The 13486-nt window shown below is 66.3% G+C and overlaps 4 non-coding genes across 4 annotated transcripts; all 4 read left to right on the forward strand.

Moving 5' to 3' along the window:
- The first annotated feature begins 5513 nt into the window (after positions 1-5513).
- On the forward strand, positions 5514-5584 carry TRNAG-GCC (transfer RNA glycine (anticodon GCC)). Its single transcript has one exon. It is a non-coding gene; the product is annotated as a tRNA-Gly (tRNA).
- A 1546-nt stretch (positions 5585-7130) lies between these two features.
- TRNAG-GCC (transfer RNA glycine (anticodon GCC)) lies at positions 7131-7201 on the forward strand. Its single transcript has one exon. It is a non-coding gene; the product is annotated as a tRNA-Gly (tRNA).
- A 3094-nt stretch (positions 7202-10295) lies between these two features.
- On the forward strand, positions 10296-10366 carry TRNAG-GCC (transfer RNA glycine (anticodon GCC)). Its single transcript has one exon. It is a non-coding gene; the product is annotated as a tRNA-Gly (tRNA).
- A 1545-nt stretch (positions 10367-11911) lies between these two features.
- Positions 11912-11982, forward strand: TRNAG-GCC (transfer RNA glycine (anticodon GCC)). Its single transcript has one exon. It is a non-coding gene; the product is annotated as a tRNA-Gly (tRNA).
- The last annotated feature ends 1504 nt before the right edge of the window (positions 11983-13486 follow it).

A 13486-nucleotide genomic window follows, 5' to 3' on the forward strand; every position in this document is an offset into this window, starting at 1 on the left:
ATGTGCTGTTAACTCTGGAGCCTAATGACTACTGCGTTTGTTGCCATCATGTCTCGGGCAGCACAGTCTGGCGCTCTCACGGCTTGAGGCCCTGCAATCAGAGCAGGGTGTTTGGGTCGTTGTCCTTGTGGGGTCCCCAGCAGCGGTGGCCCCTGCGCAAGGGGGTGCTCAGGTGTGGGGCAGCCGTGGGGGAGCCCCACATCTGGCATTGGTGGTTCAGTGGGAGAATTCTCGCCTGCCACGCGGGAGGCCCGGGTTCGATTCCCGGCCAATGCAGCCCTGCTTTTCCCCCCCCCCCAGGGCCGCCCCCGCATGCGCCTGCCCCCAGCCCTGCCCTTGCCTGCGCCTGCCCCCACCTCCTGCTCCAGCCCCACGGCTGGGGTCGCCCTGGCCTGGCAGGGCTGCTGCTGGGGCTGCTGCTGCCCCCAGAGGCAGCTGCCTTTTGGAGCTGGCAGCGCTGCTTTGCCACGCTTTGGCCTCCTGCCTCAGCCCCAACTGTTGATGCGGTTGGTGTTTCCCTCGCGGCAGGTTCTCCTGCCCCTCGCGGTGGTGTGCGAGCCTAGCCAGGTGCTTGCGATGCGCTGACTCCTTAGGGTCTCCTCAGTGACAAGAAAAATGGTCTAATTTCGAAAAAGGAGGAATTCCCGTAACCAGGGAGGCTCTTTGAAGCCTCCGCACTGGAAGCCAGTCAAGGGCAGAGCTGAGACTCCTGGAAGCTCCTTGCTGCCGCTGGCACCAGGGCTCTGTGCAGCCAGGCTGGGACCAAGGCAAGAACGTCAGCAGCGCCCGGCTCTGGGGCACCGTTGGCACCTCTTGCCGTTCGGTGTCGAGTTTGGGAGAGGAACAGGAGCAGCTGTGGGCAGGCGCATGCGGGGGCAGCCCTGGGGGGGGGGGGGGAAATCAGGGCTGCATTGGCCAGGAATCGAACCCGGGCCTCCCGCATGGCAGGCGAGAATTCTCCCACTGAACCACCAATGCCAGATGTGGGGCTCCCCCACGGCTGCCCCACACCTGAGCACCCCCTTGCGCAGGGGCCACCGCTGCTGGGGACCCCACAAGGACAACGACCCAAACACCCTGCTCTGATCGCAGGGCCTCAGGCCATGAGAGCGCCAGTTTGTGCTGCCCGAGACACGGTGGCAACAAATGGAGTAGTCATTAGGCTCCAGAGTTAACAGCACATCGCAAGCACCTGGCTAGGCTCGCACACCACTGCGAGAAGTAGGAGAACCCGTCGCGAGGCAAACACCTGAGCACCCCCTTGGGCAGGGCCCAGCGCCTCTTGCTGCCACCCAGTGGCCACACTCGCTCCACTGCCCTCCCGGCTGGCGCTGGCGCAACCCCGGCCCTGCCGCAACCCCCAGCCCAGTCTGGCCAGGGCTGCCACCGCTGCCGCTGCAGCCGCGCCACCGTGGGCCCCCAGTGCCGGGCAGGGCTGGGGCTGCTGGTGCTGCTGTTGCGCCACTGAGGCAGCCGCGCTTTGGGGCCGGCAGGGGCCCGGCCTCGGTGGCAGTGCCTCTCCCTGGGGTGGTGGCCAAGGGGGAGCCTGGCATGGTGGCAGCGAGGGGTGCTGGCGGCAGGCGGTGGTGTGCGAGCCTAGCCAGGTGCTTGTGTTGTGCTGTTAACTCTGGAGCCTAATGACAACACCCTTCGTTGCCACCATGGCTCAGGCAGCACAAACTGGAGCTCTCATGGCTTGAGCCCTGCGATCAGAGCAGGGTGTTTGGGTCGTTGTCCTTGTGGGGTCCCCAGCAGCAGTGGCCCCTGTGCAAGGGGGTGCTCAGGTGTTTCCCTCGTGGCAGGTTCTCCTACCCCTCGCAGTGATGTGTGAGCCTAGCTGGGTGCTTGTGATGTGCTGTTAACTCTGGAGCCTAATGACTACTGCGTTTGTTGCCATCATGTCTCGGGCAGCACAGTCTGGCGCTCTCACGGCTTGAGGCCCTGCAATCAGAGCAGGGTGTTTGGGTCGTTGTCCTTGTGGGGTCCCCAGCAGCGGTGGCCCCTGCGCAAGGGGGTGCTCAGGTGTGGGGCAGCCGTGGGGGAGCCCCACATCTGGCATTGGTGGTTCAGTGGGAGAATTCTCGCCTGCCACGCGGGAGGCCCGGGTTCGATTCCCGGCCAATGCAGCCCTGCTTTTCCCCCCCCCCCAGGGCCGCCCCCGCATGCGCCTGCCCCCAGCCCTGCCCTTGCCTGCGCCTGCCCCCACCTCCTGCTCCAGCCCCACGGCTGGGGTCGCCCTGGCCTGGCAGGGCTGCTGCTGGGGCTGCTGCTGCCCCCAGAGGCAGCTGCCTTTTGGAGCTGGCAGCGCTGCTTTGCCACGCTTTGGCCTCCTGCCTCAGCCCCAACTGTTGATGCGGTTGGTGTTTCCCTCGCGGCAGGTTCTCCTGCCCCTCGCGGTGGTGTGCGAGCCTAGCCAGGTGCTTGCGATGCGCTGACTCCTTAGGGTCTCCTCAGTGACAAGAAAAATGGTCTAATTTCGAAAAAGGAGGAATTCCCGTAACCAGGGAGGCTCTTTGAAGCCTCCGCACTGGAAGCCAGTCAAGGGCAGAGCTGAGACTCCTGGAAGCTCCTTGCTGCCGCTGGCACCAGGGCTCTGTGCAGCCAGGCTGGGACCAAGGCAAGAACGTCAGCAGCGCCCGGCTCTGGGGCACCGTTGGCACCTCTTGCCGTTCGGTGTCGAGTTTGGGAGAGGAACAGGAGCAGCTGTGGGCAGGCGCATGCGGGGGCAGCCCTGGGGGGGGGGGGGGGAAATCAGGGCTGCATTGGCCAGGAATCGAACCCGGGCCTCCCGCATGGCAGGCGAGAATTCTCCCACTGAACCACCAATGCCAGATGTGGGGCTCCCCCACGGCTGCCCCACACCTGAGCACCCCCTTGCGCAGGGGCCACCGCTGCTGGGGACCCCACAAGGACAACGACCCAAACACCCTGCTCTGATCGCAGGGCCTCAGGCCATGAGAGCGCCAGTTTGTGCTGCCCGAGACACGGTGGCAACAAATGGAGTAGTCATTAGGCTCCAGAGTTAACAGCACATCGCAAGCACCTGGCTAGGCTCGCACACCACTGCGAGAAGTAGGAGAACCCGTCGCGAGGCAAACACCTGAGCACCCCCTTGGGCAGGGCCCAGCGCCTCTTGCTGCCACCCAGTGGCCACACTCGCTCCACTGCCCTCCCGGCTGGCGCTGGCGCAACCCCGGCCCTGCCGCAACCCCCAGCCCAGTCTGGCCAGGGCTGCCACCGCTGCCGCTGCAGCCGCGCCACCGTGGGCCCCCAGTGCCGGGCAGGGCTGGGGCTGCTGGTGCTGCTGTTGCGCCACTGAGGCAGCCGCGCTTTGGGGCCGGCAGGGGCCCGGCCTCGGTGGCAGTGCCTCTCCCTGGGGTGGTGGCCAAGGGGGAGCCTGGCATGGTGGCAGCGAGGGGTGCTGGCGGCAGGCGGTGGTGTGCGAGCCTAGCCAGGTGCTTGTGTTGTGCTGTTAACTCTGGAGCCTAATGACAACACCCTTCGTTGCCACCATGGCTCAGGCAGCACAAACTGGAGCTCTCATGGCTTGAGCCCTGCGATCAGAGCAGGGTGTTTGGGTCGTTGTCCTTGTGGGGTCCCCAGCAGCAGTGGCCCCTGTGCAAGGGGGTGCTCAGGTGTTTCCCTCGTGGCAGGTTCTCCTACCCCTCGCAGTGATGTGTGAGCCTAGCTGGGTGCTTGTGATGTGCTGTTAACTCTGGAGCCTAATGACTACTGCGTTTGTTGCCATCATGTCTCGGGCAGCACAGTCTGGCGCTCTCACGGCTTGAGGCCCTGCAATCAGAGCAGGGTGTTTGGGTCGTTGTCCTTGTGGGGTCCCCAGCAGCGGTGGCACCTGTGCAAGGGGTTGCTCAGGTGTGAGGCAGCCGTGGGGGAGCCCCACATCTGGCATTGGTGGTTCAGTGGGAGAATTCTCGCCTGCCACGCGGGAGGCCCGGGTTCGATTCCCGGCCAATGCAGCCCTGCTTTTCCCCCCCCCCCAGGGCCGCCCCCGCATGCGCCTGCCCCCAGCCCTGCCCTTGCCTGCGCCTGCCCCCACCTCCTGCTCCAGCCCCACGGCTGGGGTCGCCCTGGCCTGGCAGGGCTGCTGCTGGGGCTGCTGCTGCCCCCAGAGGCAGCTGCCTTTTGGAGCTGGCAGCGCTGCTTTGCCACGCTTTGGCCTCCTGCCTCAGCCCCAACTGTTGATGCGGTTGGTGTTTCCCTCGCGGCAGGTTCTCCTGCCCCTCGCGGTGGTGTGCGAGCCTAGCCAGGTGCTTGCGATGCGCTGACTCCTTAGGGTCTCCTCAGTGACAAGAAAAATGGTCTAATTTCGAAAAAGGAGGAATTCCCGTAACCAGGGAGGCTCTTTGAAGCCTCCGCACTGGAAGCCAGTCAAGGGCAGAGCTGAGACTCCTGGAAGCTCCTTGCTGCCGCTGGCACCAGGGCTCTGTGCAGCCAGGCTGGGACCAAGGCAAGAACGTCAGCAGCGCCCGGCTCTGGGGCACCGTTGGCACCTCTTGCCGTTCGGTGTCGAGTTTGGGAGAGGAACAGGAGCAGCTGTGGGCAGGCGCATGCGGGGGCAGCCCTGGGGGGGGGGGGGGGAAATCAGGGCTGCATTGGCCAGGAATCGAACCCGGGCCTCCCGCATGGCAGGCGAGAATTCTCCCACTGAACCACCAATGCCAGATGTGGGGCTCCCCCACGGCTGCCCCACACCTGAGCACCCCCTTGCGCAGGGGCCACCGCTGCTGGGGACCCCACAAGGACAACGACCCAAACACCCTGCTCTGGTCGCAGGGCTCAAGCCGTGAGAGCTCCAGTTTGTGCTGCCTGAGCCATGGTGGCAACGAAGGGTGTTGTCATTAGGCTCCAGAGTTAACAGCACATCATGAGCACCTGGCTAGGCTCGCACACCACCACCTGCCACCAGCGCCCCTTGCTGCCACCACGCCAGGCTCCCCCTTGGCCACCACCCCGGCGAGAGCTGCTGCCACCGAGGCTGGGCCCCTGCCGGCCCCAAAGTGCAGCTGCCTCAGTGGCGCAGCAGCAGCGCTGGCAGCCCCAGCCCTGCCCGGCGCTGGGGGTCTGCGGTGGTGCGGCAGCAGCAGCAGCAGCCCTGGCCGGGCCGGGCTGGAGGGTTGCGGCAGGGCCAGGGCTGCGCTGGCGCCAGCCGGGAGGGCAGTGGAGCGAGTGTGGCCGGTGGGTGGCAGCGAGGGGCTGTGGGCTCTGCCCAAGGGGTGCTCAGGTGTTTCCCTCGTGGCAGGTTCTCCTACCCCTCGCAGTGATGTGTGAGCCTAGCTGGGTGCTTGTGATGTGCTGTTAACTCTGGAGCCTAATGACTACTGCGTTTGTTGCCATCATGTCTCGGGCAGCACAGTCTGGAGCTCTCACGGCTTGAGGCCCTGCGACCAGAGCAGGCCTTTTGGGTCGTTGTCCTTGTGGGGTCCCCAGCAGCGGTGGCCCCTGCGCAAGGGGGTGCTCAGGTGTGGGGCAGCCGTGGGGGAGCCTCACATCTGGCATTGGTGGTTCAGTGGGAGAATTCTCGCCTGCCACGCGGGAGGCCCGGGTTCGATTCCCGGCCAATGCAGCCCTGCTTTTACCCCCCCCCCCCCAGGGCTGCCCCCGCATGCCCTGCCCTGCCCACAGCTGCTCCTGCTCCTCTCCCAAACTCGACACCGAACGGCAAGAGGTGCCAACGGTGCCCCAGAGCCGGGCGCTGCTGACGTTCTTGCCTTGGTCCCAGCCTGGCTGCACAGAGCCCTGGTGCCAGCGGCAGCAAGGAGCTTCCAGGAGTCTCAGCTCTGCCCTTGACTGGCTTCCAGTGCGGAGGCTTCAAAGAGCCTCCCTGGTTACGGGAATTCCTCCTTTTTCGAAATTAGACCATTTTTCTTGTCACTGAGGAGACCCTAAGGAGTCAGCGCATCGCAAGCACCTGGCTAGGCTCGCACACCACCGCGAGGGGCAGGAGAACCTGCCGCGAGGGAAACACCAACCGCATCAACAGTTGGGGCTGAGGCAGGAGGCCAAAGTGTGGCAAAGCAGCGCTGCCAGCTCCAAAAGGCAGCTGCCTCTGGGGGCAGCAGCAGCCCCAGCAGCAGCCCTGCCAGGCCAGGGCAACCCCAGCCGTGGGGCTGGAGCAGGAGGTGGGGGCAGGCACAGGCAAGGGCAGGGCTGGGGGCAGGCGCATGCGGGGGCGGCCCTGGGGGGGGGGGAAAAGCAGGGCTGCATTGGCCGGGAATCGAACCCAGGCCTCCCACATGGCAGGCGAGAATTCTCCCACTGAACCACCAATGCCAGATGTGGGGCTCCCCCACGGCTGCCCCACACCTGAGCACCCCCTTGCGCAGGGGCCACCGCTGCTGGGGACCCCACAAGGACAACGACCCAAACACCCTGCTCTGATTGCAGGGCCTCAAGCTGTGAGAGCTCCAGTTTGTGCTGCCCGAGACAGGGTGGCAACAAATGGAGTATTCATTAGGCTCCAGAGTTAACAGCACATCACAAGCACCTGGCTAGGCTCACACATCACTGCGAGGGGTAGGAGAACCTGCCACGAGGGAAACACCTGAGCACCCCTTGGGCAGGGCTCAGCGCCCCTCGCTGCCACCCACCGGCCACACTCGCTCCACTGCCCTCCCGGCTGGCGCTGGAGCAGCCCCGGCCCTGCCGCGACCCCCAGCCCGGCCCAGCCAGGGCTGCCGCTGCTGCCGCTGCAGCCGCGCCACCGTGGGCCCCCAGTGCCGGGCAGGGTTCGGGCTGCCAGTGCTGCTGCTGCGCCACTGAGGCAGCCGCGCTTTGGGGCCGGCAGGGGCCCGGCCTCGGTGGCAACGCCTCTCCCTGGGGTGGTGGCCAAGGAGGAGCCTGGCTTGGTGGCAGTGAGTGGCGCTGGCGGCAGGCGGTGGTGTGCGAGCCTAGCCGGGTGCTTGTGATGTGCTGTTAACTCTGGAGCCTAATGATAACGCCCTTCATTGCCACCGTGTCTCGGGCAGCACAGTCTGGTGCTCTCACGGCTTGAGGCCCTGCGACCAGAGCAGGGTGTTTGGGTCGTTGTCCTTGTGGGGTCCCCAGCAGCAGTGGCCCCTGCACAAGGGGGTGCTCAGGTGTGGGGCAGCCGTGGGGGAGCCCCACATCTGGCATTGGTGGTTCAGTGGGAGAATTCTCGCCTGCCACGCGGGAGGCCCGGGTTCGATTCCCGGCCAATGCAGCCCTGCTTTTCCCCCCCCCCCAGGGCCGCCCCCGCATGCGCCTGCCCCCAGCCCTGCCCTTGCCTGCGCCTGCCCCCACCTCCTGCTCCAGCCCCACGGCTGGGGTCGCCCTGGCCTGGCAGGGCTGCTGCTGGGGCTGCTGCTGCCCCCAGAGGCAGCTGCCTTTTGGAGCTGGCAGCGCTGCTTTGCCACACTTTGGCCTCCTGCCTCAGCCCCAACTGTTGATGCGGTTGGTGTTTCCCTCGCAGCAGGTTCTCCTACCCCTCGCGGTGGTGTGCGAGCCTAGCCAGGTGCTTGTGATGTGCTGTTAACTCTGGAGCCTAATGACAACGCCCTTCATTGCCACTGTGTCTTGGGCAGCACAATCTTGTGCTCTCATGGCTTGAGGCCCTGCGACCAGAGCAGGGTGTTTGGGTCGTTGTCCTTGTGGGGTCCCCAGCAGCGGTGGCCCCTGCGCAAGGGGGTGCTCAGGTGTGGGGCAGCCGTGGGGGAGCCCCACATCTGGCATTGGTGGTTCAGTGGGAGAATTCTTGCCTGCCACGCGGGAGGCCCGGGTTCGACTCCCGGCCAATGCAGCCCTGATTTCCCCCCCTGCCCAGGGCTGCCCCCGCATGCGCCTGCCCACAGCTGCTCCTGCTCCTCTCCCAAACTCGACACCGAACGGCAAGAGGTGCCAACGGTGCCCCAGAGCCGGGCGCTGCTGACGTTCTTGCCTTGGTCCCAGCCTGGCTGCACAGAGCCCTGGTGCCAGCGGCAGCAAGGAGCTTCCAGGAGTCTCAGCTCTGCCCTTGACTGGCTTCCAGTGCGGAGCGTTCAAAGAGCCTCCCCGGTTACGGGAATTCCTCCTTTTTCTAAATTAGACCATTTTTCTTGTCACTGAGGAGACCCTAAGGAGGAGCCGTTCTGCCGAAATTCGGGGGAAACGAGACACGGGGGGAGGTGAAAGCAGAAGCACCCATGTGATGGGCTTCCCTGGGTGCCAGGCTTTGCAGAGCCGGGGATGCTGGCAGCCAAGAGGACCAGGCACGCTCGAGCGCAGCCGCCGGAGGGAGGCAGCGGAGCAGAGCTGCCACCGAGGAGACCCGAAACGTCACCCGAGCCTTGAAACACCCTATCTGGAGCGAACCAGGTGGGGAGAAACGCGTCCCCTCATCTGCAGCAGGTCCTCCCGAGGTCCTCTATAGCTCCACTTCGTCGCGACATCGCGTTTATCAGGCGAGATGCCTTCCCGAGCTTCTGCAGCTGGAGAAAAGCCCAGGTCTGAGCTGTCTGTGCTGCGCAATGGGGAAGAGCAGGAGGCGAGGAGCAGCGTGGGGAAAGTCGTGCGACGGGCCTGGTCCCAAACCCTCGGTCGCCCTCCCTGTCCCCCTCTTGCACATCCGTATGTTGCAGAGGCAGCCCCCAAATCCCATGCTGCCGTGGACGCGATCTCCCAGGCTTTCCTCCCCGCGCACGCTGAGCGGAGCTGCGCAGCCCTTGTGGTCGCCCGGAGCCCCATTTCCACCCCGAGCCCCATTTCACCGCTGCAGCCTCCATCGGTGCCCCGCGGCCGCCGCGTCCTGCTGCCGCCGCTGGCCCGGGTGCAAGGGGGGGGCCAAGGCCCGCACGGCCGCTCGGGAGCCACGGCGGGCGGTTCTGCAGCCCGCTTTTGCGGAGCACTGGGTGAGGAAGCACAAGGAGGAGCGCAGCCCCACGGGGGCACCTGCACGGCCCCTCGCGTCGCTCACAGCTGCCTGGCAGACACCGGGGACAAGGACCCGAGCGGACGGGTTCCGAGCTGGGCGCTCAGACACGAGAGCGGCTCTTTCTGCTGCCCGCCACGCCACTGCCACAGCAAGGTGGTCATTAGGCTCCAGAGTTGCTGTCGTGTGCAGTGGCGCGGGCAGAGCCCCCTCCCTGCTCAGAGGGGTGGCAGCAGCGGCAGCAGCCTGGAGGGAGATGGGGCAGCTGCAGCAGCGCCCAGGATGCCGCTGGAGCACAAGGGGCCACGAGCCAGCGCCGCCGGCCCCAAAACGCAGCTGCCCCTGGGGGCGGCAGCAGCAGCACCCCCAGCCCCAGCCCTGCCTGGCCCAGGCAGCCGGCGGTGGTGGGGTCTGCAGCAGGGGCAGCCGGTGGCAGCTGTGGCGGGCAGAGGGGCAGGGGCTGCTGCGGGGGCGGCCCTGTGGGGGGGGGGAAAAGCAGGGCTGCATTGGCCGGGAATCGAACCCGGGCCTCCCGCATGGCAGGCGAGAATTCTCCCACTGAACCACCAATGCCAGATGTGGGGCTCCCCCACGGCTGCCCCACACCTGAGCACCCCCTTGCGCAGGGGCCACCGCTGCTGGGGACCCCACAAGGACAACGACCCAAACACCCTGCTCTGATTGCAGGGCTCAAGCCGTGAGAGCGCCAGATTGTGCTGCCCGAGACAGGGTGGCAACAAATGGAGTATTCATTAGGCTCCAGAGTTAACAGCACATCGCAAGCACCTGGCTAGGCTCGCACACCACTGCGAGAAGTAGGAGAACCCGTCGCGAGGGAAACACCTGAGCACCCCCTTGGGCAGGGCCCAGCGCCTCTTGCTGCCACCCAGTGGCCACACTCGCTCCACTGCCCTCCCAGCTGGCGCTGGCGCAACCCCGGCCCTGCCGCAACCCCCAGCCCGGCTCGGCCAGTGCTGCCGCTGCTGCCGCTGCAGCCGCGCCACCGTGGGCCCCCAGTGCCGGGCAGGGCTGGGACTGCCGGTGCTGCTGTTGCGCCACTGAGGCAGCCGCGCTTTGGGGCCGGCAGGGGCCCGGCCTCGGTGGCAGCGCCTCTCCCTGGGGTGGTGGCCAAGGGGGAGCCTGGCATGGTGGCAGCGAGGGGTGCTGGCGGCAGGCGGTGATGTGCGAGCCTAGCCGGGTGCTTGTGATGTGCTGTTAACTCTGGAGCCTAATGACAACACCCTTCATTGCCACCATGGCTCGGCCATCACAAACTGGATCTCTCACAGCTTGAGGCCTGCGACCAGAGCAGGGTGTTTGGGTCGTTGTCCTTGTGGGGTCCCCAGCAGCGGTGGCCCCTGCGCAAGGGGGTGCTCAGGTGTGGGACAGCCGTGGGGGAGCCCCACATCTGGCATTGGTGGTTCAGTGGGAGAATTCTCGCCTGCCACGCGGGAGGCCCGGGTTCGATTCCCGGCCAATGCAGCCCTGCTTTTCCCCCCCCCCCAGGGCTGCCCCCGCATGCGCCTGCCCCCAGCCCTGCCCTTGCCTGCGCCTGCCCCCACCTCCTGCTCCAGCCCCACGGCTGGGGTCGCCCTGGCCTGGCAGGGCTGCTGCTGGGGCTGCTGCTGCCCCCAGAGGCAGCTGCCTTTTGGAGCTGGCAGCGCTGCTTTGCCACGCTTTGGCCTCCTGCCTCAGCCCCAACTGTTGATGCGGTTGGTGTTTCCCTCGCGGCAGGTTCTCCTGCCCCTCGCGGTGGTGTGCGAGCCTAGCCAGGTGCTTGCGATGCGCTGACTCCTTAGGGTCTCCTCAGTGACAAGAAAAATGGTCTAATTTCGAAAAAGGAGGAATTCCCGTAACCGGGGAGGCTCTTTGAACGCTCCGCACTGGAAGCCAGTCAAGGGCAGAGCTGAGACTCTTGGAAGCTCCTTGCTGCTGCTGGCACCAGGGCTCTGTGCAGCCAGGCTGGGACCAAGGCAAGAACGTCAGCAGCGCCCGGCTCTGGGGCACCGTTGGCACCTCTTGCCGTTCGGTGTCGAGTTTGGGAGAGGAGCAGGAGCAGCTGTGGGCAGGCGCATGCGGGGGCAGCCCTGGGCAGGGGGGGAAATCAGGGCTGCATTGGCCGGGAGTCGAACCCGGGCCTCCCGCGTGGCAGGCAAGAATTCTCCCACTGAACCACCAATGCCAGATGTGGGGCTCCCCCACGGCTGCCCCACACCTGAGCACCCCCTTGCGCAGGGGCCACCGCTGCTGGGGACCCCACAAGGACAACGACCCAAACACCCTGCTCTGATTGCAGGCCTCAAGCCATGAGAGCACCAGATTGTGCTGCCCGAGACACGGTGGCAATGAAGGGCGTTGTCATTAGGCTCCAGAGTTAACAGCACATCACAAGCACCCGGCTAGGCTCGCACACCACCGCCTGCCGCCAGCGCCACTCACTGCCACCATGCCAGGCTCCCCCTTGGCCACCACCCTAGGGAGAGGCGCTGCCACCGAGGCCGGGCCCCTGCCGGCCCCAAAGCGCGGCTGCCTCAGTGGCGCAGCAGCAGCACCGGCAGCCCCAACCCTGCCCGGCACTGGGGGCCCACAGTGGCGCGGCTGCAGCGGCAGCAGCGGCAGCCCTGGCCGGGCCGGGCTGGAGGGTTGCGGCAGGGCCGGGGTTGCGCCGGTGCCGGTGCCACCCAGGAGGGCAGTGGAGCGAGTGTGGCCGGTGGGTGGCAGCGAGGGGCTGTGGGCCCTGCCCAAGGGGGTGCTCAGGTGTTTCCCTCGTGGCAGGTTCTCCTACTTCTCGCAGTGATGTGTGAGCCTAGCTGGGTGCTTGTGATGTGCTGTTAACTCTGGAGCCTAATGAATACTCCATTTGTTGCCACCATGGCTCAGGCACCAAAAACTGGAGCTCTCACGGCTTGAGCCCTGCGACCAGAGCAGGGTGTTTGGGTCGTTGTCCTTGTGGGGTCCCCAGCAGCGGTGGCCCCTGCGCAAGGGGGTGCTCAGGTGTGGGGCAGCCGTGGGGGAGCCCCACATCTGGCATTGGTGGTTCAGTGGGAGAATTCTCGCCTGCCACGCGGGAGGCCCGGGTTCGATTCCCGGCCAATGCAGCCCTGCTTTTACCCCCCCCCCCCCAGGGCTGCCCCCGCATGCCCTGCCCTGCCCACAGCTGCTCCTGCTCCTCTCCCAAACTCGACACCGAACGGCAAGAGGTGCCAACGGTGCCCCAGAGCCGGGCGCTGCTGACGTTCTTGCCTTGGTCCCAGCCTGGCTGCACAGAGCCCTGGTGCCAGCGGCAGCAAGGAGCTTCCAGGAGTCTCAGCTCTGCCCTTGACTGGCTTCCAGTGCGGAGGCTTCAAAGAGCCTCCCTGGTTACGGGAATTCCTCCTTTTTCGAAATTAGACCATTTTTCTTGTCACTGAGGAGACCCTAAGGAGTCAGCGCATCGCAAGCACCTGGCTAGGCTCGCACACCACCGCGAGGGGCAGGAGAACCTGCCGCGAGGGAAACACCAACCGCATCAACAGTTGGGGCTGAGGCAGGAGGCCAAAGTGTGGCAAAGCAGCGCTGCCAGCTCCAAAAGGCAGCTGCCTCTGGGGGCAGCAGCAGCCCCAGCAGCAGCCCTGCCAGGCCAGGGCAACCCCAGCCGTGGGGCTGGAGCAGGAGGTGGGGGCAGGCACAGGCAAGGGCAGGGCTGGGGGCAGGCGCATGCGGGGGCGGCCCTGGGGGGGGGGGAAAAGCAGGGCTGCATTGGCCGGGAATCGAACCCAGGCCTCCCACATGGCAGGCGAGAATTCTCCCACTGAACCACCAATGCCAGATGTGGGGCTCCCCCACGGCTGCCCCACACCTGAGCACCCCCTTGCGCAGGGGCCACCGCTGCTGGGGACCCCACAAGGACAACGACCCAAACACCCTGCTCTGATTGCAGGGCCTCAAGCTGTGAGAGCTCCAGTTTGTGCTGCCCGAGACAGGGTGGCAACAAATGGAGTATTCATTAGGCTCCAGAGTTAACAGCACATCACAAGCACCTGGCTAGGCTCACACATCACTGCGAGGGGTAGGAGAACCTGCCACGAGGGAAACACCTGAGCACCCCTTGGGCAGGGCTCAGCGCCCCTCGCTGCCACCCACCGGCCACACTCGCTCCACTGCCCTCCCGGCTGGCGCTGGAGCAGCCCCGGCCCTGCCGCGACCCCCAGCCCGGCCCAGCCAGGGCTGCCGCTGCTGCCGCTGCAGCCGCGCCACCGTGGGCCCCCAGTGCCGGGCAGGGTTCGGGCTGCCAGTGCTGCTGCTGCGCCACTGAGGCAGCCGCGCTTTGGGGCCGGCAGGGGCCCGGCCTCGGTGGCAACGCCTCTCCCTGGGGTGGTGGCCAAGGAGGAGCCTGGCTTGGTGGCAGTGAGTGGCGCTGGCGGCAGGCGGTGGTGTGCGAGCCTAGCCGGGTGCTTGTGATGTGCTGTTAACTCTGGAGCCTAATGATAACGCCCTTCATTGCCACCGTGTCTCGGGCAGCACAGTCTGGTGCTCTCACGGCTTGAGGCCCTGCGACCAGAGCAGGGTGTTTGGGTCGTTGTCCTTGTGGGGTCCCCAGCAGCAGTGGCCCCTGCACAAGGG

This window comes from Apteryx mantelli, chromosome 10 (genome assembly GCF_036417845.1).
Source record: "Apteryx mantelli isolate bAptMan1 chromosome 10, bAptMan1.hap1, whole genome shotgun sequence".
Classification (NCBI taxonomy): domain Eukaryota; kingdom Metazoa; phylum Chordata; class Aves; order Apterygiformes; family Apterygidae; genus Apteryx; species Apteryx mantelli.